Here is a 6731-nt window from a genome sequence, read left to right as displayed (position 1 = left end):
TCCAAAGTAAGGTTTATTTTTAGAATATGGGAAAGTATGATGTGAGAAAAAACTATTAATGTAATTTTTACCATTAATGTGCTGAAGAATAAAATTCCCATGATTATCTCAATAAATGTTTTTTAAAATATTTGAACTTTTAATTTGAAAAGCATTTATATCAAATAAACACTTTTGAATTTTTTAAAGTCTCTCACAAAGTTAGAATAAATGTATATTTTCTCAACTTGATGAAGACTATATATTAAGTATCTGGGGCTTCCCTGGTGGCTCAGATGGTAAAGAATCTACCTGCAATGCAGGAGACCCAGGTTATAGATGTTACATGAAGAAAGTTAGATTCATCCCTACAACCGAGGGTGGCTATTATAACTATTATGGTTCAGCTGAGTACTAGAGACTTAGCCAAAGCATTTATCAGAAGAATAAATAAGAGCTATAGGAAGGAAAGAGAGAGAATGATGACCAATCACATTGAAAATCCACCATATTTTTAGAACTAATAAGACAGCTCAGCAAGTTTGCTCGATAAAGCTATCACAAATACCTTTTTTCTACATCACCAAAAATTATATTAAAATAGAAACTATATGAGAAGCTGTTTTCTGTTTTCTTCAGAATAGCAAAAATAAATGATGGAGTATTTGAGTATCATTCTTACAAAAAAGCATCACACTTTTAAAGAGAAAAAAAAAATTAAACAAAAAAATTTAAACCTACAGAATGGGAGAAAATATTTGCAAATCATAGATTTGATAAGGGGCTAGAATCCCAAAGTGTGAAGAGTTCATACAACTCAATGGCAAAAACAAACAGAAAGGCCACTCTTTTTTTTTTTTTAAAGATTTCTTTCTAGAGAAGATACATAAATGGCCAACAGGTGAAAAGACATTCAACATCACTAATCATCAAGGAAAGGTGGTGGTTTAGACACTAAGTCGTGTCCAACTCTTGCGACCCCATGGACTGTAGCCGGCCAGGCTCCTCTGTCATGGGATTTCCCTAGGTAAGAATACTGGAGTGAGTTGCCATTTCCTTCTCCCGGGGATCTTCCCAACCCAGGAATCGAACCTGGTCTCCTGCATTGCAGGCAGACTCTTTACTGACTGAGCTATGAGGGAAGCCCCAGTCATCAAGGAAAATTCATATCAAAACAACAGTAAGATATTACCTCACTCTTGTTAGAATGACTATCCTCCAAAAGGCAAAAGATAGCAAGTACTGACAAAGATGTAAAGAAAAAGATATTATTTTGTACTATTGGTAAGCTTGTTAATTGGTGCAGCCACTATGGAAATTCCTCAGAAAAATTAAAAATTGAACTACCATATGGTCCTACAACCCCACTTCTAGGTATATATCCAAAGGAAATGGAAATAGATTTTCAAAAAGAAATCTGCATTCTCATGTTCCTTTTAGTATTTTATTTGAAAACCACCTAAGTGTCTATCAACAGATGAATGGATACAGAAGATGTGATACAGATATAATCTCACATCTTCTCTATCCATTTGTATGTGAAATACATATCTATGAATGCTACTTGGCCATGAGAAAGAGGGACATCCTGTCATTTGTGACAATATGGATAGGACTTGGGTGCATTATGCTAAGGTCAGACAGAGAAAGACAGATGCTGTATATCACTTATATGTGGAATCTAAAAAGCTGAACTCATGGAAATAGACTACAGTGGTGGTTATCAGGGCTGGAGGTGGGGGAAATGGGGAAACGTTGCTTGAAGAGTACAAACTTCTGGTAATAATATGAAACAGTTCTGTGAATCTAATATACAGTATGGTGATTATGGTTAAGAATACTGTATTGTATACTTGAAAGTTGCCAAGAGGGTAGAACTTGAATGTTCTCACCAAAAAAAAGAGATGGTAATTATGTGACATGATGCAGATGTTAGCACTATGGTGATCATTCTCAATATACAAGTATATCAAATCAACACCATTGTATACCTTAAAAACCTAGACAATTATATGTCAGTTATATCTCAATAGTTCTGGAGGAAGGGCAGAAAATTGCATGTGCATAGAAATCATATGGGGAATCTTGTTAAAATGCAGAGCTAATTCAGCAGACCTTGGTATGCTTGAGATTCTGCATTTCTAATAAGCTCCCAGCTTCCAGATGACAATGCTTCTGGTCTGGGGACCACATTTTGAGTAGTAATGCGATAGGTCTATGCATTCCACTAGGTAGTCACATGAGGCTATTTAAATTTTAATTTAAATTAATTAAAGTTAACTTCTAGCTCCTCAATCACAGAAGCCACATTGCAGCTGCTTAAATAGCCACATATTGCTAGTGGCTACCATATTGGGCAGCACAACAGTATAAAACATTTCCATTATCGTGGAAAGATCTACTGGACACCACTGTTCCAGCATTCAACTATTAAGTGGTATGTGAAACTTATAAAAGGATCAAGATCAAAGCAAGAGTTCAGTGATTTACTGTCAACCTTTTAAGGAGTTCACTCGGACTTTAGGTGATGGTGAGGACTGACTAATGTGGTTGACTATGGACATCACCATCACCAGTGTGGATGCAGGACTCATAAGCAAATATAGAAAATAAGCAGATAATATAAAACGAGCAGGGAAATACCTGCAAGGTGATAAAGTTGAGAATAATATAAAACAAATCAGAAGCCAGTAAAAATAAAGCAAATTAGGTAGGCACAAGTAGCAGGTAATACAATTAGGGATGGCAAAATCTGGGAATGAGTAAAGCATATACATAGAAATGGGAAATGACTAGGAATGTTTAAAAAAAAAAAAAGACCCATAGTTAGAGTCCCTGAGTTGTGAACAACACTAACAAAAAATGCTTGTTTTAATAACATCATATACACAGTATTAGAAATGCTTCTGACTCAAGGCTACAAATGAATGAATGAATGAATCAATCAATCAATGAAAGAACCAATCAACCAAATTGGATGTGTTGCCCATTTAGGGGGTAAGAAGAGGTGTTGAATGGGAACACAAATTGGTGATGATGAGAAAATTAAATAAAATTAAATCAAGCAAAACAAGAGAAGGTCTTTGCCTAGCTTGACAATGATAATGTACACAAGTTGAGAATGATGATTTTATGTCTATGTTGTTTTTGGTGTTCAGTCACTAAGTTGTGTCAGACTCCTTTGCAAATCCTTTCCAACTCCTTTGTAGCCTTCCAGGCTCCTCTGTTCATGGGATTTCCCAGGCAAAAATACTGGAGTGGGTTGCCAATTTCCTTCTCTAGAGGATACTCCCAACTCAGGGATTGTACTGTCTCTCCTGCATTGGCAGGCGGATTCTTTACCACTGAGCCATCTGGGAACACCAGGAGTTTAAAAAGAGGGAGAGCAGACGGAGAGAGATGGAAGATCTCTGTTGTTAGAATCATTGGCACAAGGTGGTATCTTTAGGGCCAGAAGACCAGATTCTGAGTTTGGGAATTTTTGGTTGTTGTTTAACCACTGCACTACTTTGGGCAAATTGTTAAGCTGGCTGAGAATCTCTTTATCTTAAAAAATGGGAATTAAACCATATCTGTCCTCTTGTCTTCTCAGGACTGTTGGCCTGATGAACAAAATTACGAATGAGACAGGAGGTTGTACTCCTGGGAAGAACTCTAAAGTGTTGTTACTGTGACAAGTGCCGGGTTGGGGGTGAGCAGTTATGGGGCCCTTGGTCTCCTGTACTCAGCCTTACCAGCAGCATTTCAGTTCTGAGCTGTCTGGCTGGGAGGGGACTCTGCCCAGCACCCCTGGGGCTGAGGGAGTTGGGCCACGTCATTGAAACCAGCTGCTGCCTGAGAGGTTTGGGGCTCTCCTCTGAGGACACAGGACCCCAGGGGACAGGTGGCCCACGCGAAGCGTGCCAACTGGAGAGCAGTGTCCTGAGGTCAGAGTGACGTGAACCAGAGAATGGGGGCAGTGGCATCCCCTCCTCTGCCTACCACCTCATGCCAGCCCCGCGTCCCTCACCCACCTCCCACCACAGGTGTCAACCTGGCCTCCTGGCCAACAGCTCACGTGCTAGTGAGAGACTAGAGGGAGCAACCTTCCTTCAAACCCACCTCCACTAACCTGTCAGCACATTTTATAGTTTCCTCAACGCTTTAGCAGATTGTCCTAATACTTCTACGAGGCAGTTGTCATCTTCTTTTCATGGATGCATAGGCAGGCATCCAGAAGGAAAGTGACACTAGCTAGACACACCCAAATCTTGGATTGTTCGCATTAGAATCCTGCTTTTGTTCCAATGTCTTTTGCTGCCGCAGGCCTCTTGCCTTCTGGGTGTAGGGGACCAGAGTGGGGAGGGATTTTCTTTCAGTGCCCCTGGCTCCCAGATGCCGTCTGAAATTACAGCAGTCCACACTGGTGCTTTCCTGCTCTTCCTTTGGGTGACCTCTCAGTGAAAAATTCTTAGTTCCCTCCTTCCCAGGGGCCCGTGGGCTTTCAAGGATGTAAGCATCTAGAATGGCAGGCTTCTGCCCTCTGCTGGCGACTCATGACATTGCCTTGAGCTAACCACCATTCCATTCCACCAAATCCGTTTCTTTATCATTTTCTTTCTCGAATAAATAGTCTGGGATTTTTCTAGCTCTTACTGTGTCTGAATAGAATAGAGATCATGATATCATACTATGAACATCAGACTAAAAGTTAGGAAACCTGGGCTTGAACTGCTTGTCTTTTGTGGGATATTGGGCAAATCTTTCCGTTTTTTTTGAGCCTCAGTTTCCTTATTTGTAAACTCTGGTGCTGCAGAAGACTCTTGAGAGTCCCTTGGACAGCCAGGAGATCAAACGAGTCAATCCTAAAGGAAACCAGTCCTGAATATTCACTGGAAGGACTGATGTTGAAGCTGAAACTCCAATACTTTGGTCACCTGATGCAAAGAGCCGATTCACTGGAAAAGACCCTGATGCTGAGAAATATTGAGAGCAGGAGGGAAAAGGGGATGACAGAGGATGAGATGATTGGATGGCATCATCGACTCGATGGACGTGAGTCTGAGCAAACTCTGGGAGATAGTAAGGGACAGGGAAGCCTGGCGTGCTGCAGTCCATGGGGTGGCAAAGAGTTGGACATTACTTAGCAACTGAACAAGAACAACAAAAAACGGGTATAACATTTGCCCCCTGGAGAGGCTGTGAGGGCTGAGGTATAGGAAATACTTGAGGGTCACAGAATGAGATTCAAGGAAAGTCCCAGGTCATATTTGTTCATACTCATTGCCTTGTAAGATTTTCCCTGCTCCTCTGCTTGCATAGATCTGGAAGGAAGCTAAACACAGGTCATGAAGTAGTTTTCAGAGGCTCCCTGAAAGGCACATTAAAAGTAGCCAACACCCTATTCATTGTTCAAATAGTCCTGCCCCCAAACCTCACTGCATATCCTCACAAAAGTTTTCCGATGCAGAAACTCAGCATCTTAAGAAGCAGCCCATTTCCTCTTTGGCCAACTCTGCCTGGAAGCAAACTCTCTTTCGCTTGTGGGAGAGGACCCCACGAGACCATACTGATCATACTTGCTAAGGCCCAGAAGTGAAGTCAAGCGGAATACTTGGGGCATATGCTACTTTCTGCCAAAATCCATTTGGTTTACTCTTCAGTGGATTAATTTAAGCTAGGGGTTGCCCGGTTTTGCATTTATTAAAATAGCCCATTCTTGAATTCCTCCATATTGGAGTGACTCTTGGAAGAATAGACTCCCTATTTTACAACACAAGAGTTTTTGAGTGGGTTTTTTGGCCATTCATAGCACCATACAGAAGCCAGCCCAGCTCATTAACACCTGCAGCATAGGAGTCAGAACCACCATTGGTGAAAGGTTATTTGGGGATAGGTAAGCCTGGATGGGGTGAGGAATGCAGAGCAGTGAAGGGATCAGGGGAGGCCATCTGGGAAGAAGGGCACTCAAACCTGACGGTTGGGCACTATTCAGGAAAAGAGGTAGAGAAAGCAACTTGAATTTCTTGACAGTTTCTGCTGATACGCATCTCACACTGTTTGCCATTTGTGGGCAGGTTTTGCATTCCTGCATTAAGAAATCATCCAGTTTGGACGACTACACACCTCAGCCTCCCAGAGCCCTGCTAACTCACCCAAGAACTCAGATATGATTGCCAAGCGTCTGCCCTGTAGCTCATTGTGTTCTTACTTAATCCATCTTCCATTCCTTCTGGGGGGAAGGGAGAGGCAGAGTAACGACGAAGGAAGAGAAACGTACAGGCTTGCCCATTTCTTCTTCGTCTTTTATTTGTATGTTACAGACAACATTTCCCTATTTCACTGTTTGTGGGGCCTCCAGATAAAACTAATTCTGTATGCTTTATTTCCCTTGCTAGACTGTGGGTACCTTGCAAATAGGAACTAGGACTGATTTACTCAGATATCTGAAGCCTCACACAGTGCCTGGAACTCAGCTGCCGTACAGAAATGTGTGCTGAATTTAAATGAACGGCAAGTCACCTGAAGAGTTTAAAGGTGGAAGCTTGACATCGTTTAGGCTAGGAGCTCTCAAACCTGGATATGCATTATGATCACTGCTTTAAAAATAATTAGGACCCTACTTCCTCCTTAGATCAATTAAACTAGAATCTGTGAGAGCAAGATTTTCAGAGTTAAATGACCAGAAAAGAGCTTATCACCTGATGGCATGCTTAGTGATTCTATGAAACCAAGATCACTTTCTAATGCACAATGAATATCCATTGTATTAC

This window comes from Muntiacus reevesi, chromosome 3, assembly GCF_963930625.1.
Source record: "Muntiacus reevesi chromosome 3, mMunRee1.1, whole genome shotgun sequence".
Lineage (NCBI taxonomy): Eukaryota > Metazoa > Chordata > Mammalia > Artiodactyla > Cervidae > Muntiacus > Muntiacus reevesi.
Note: the sequence above shows the minus strand (reverse complement) of the source record.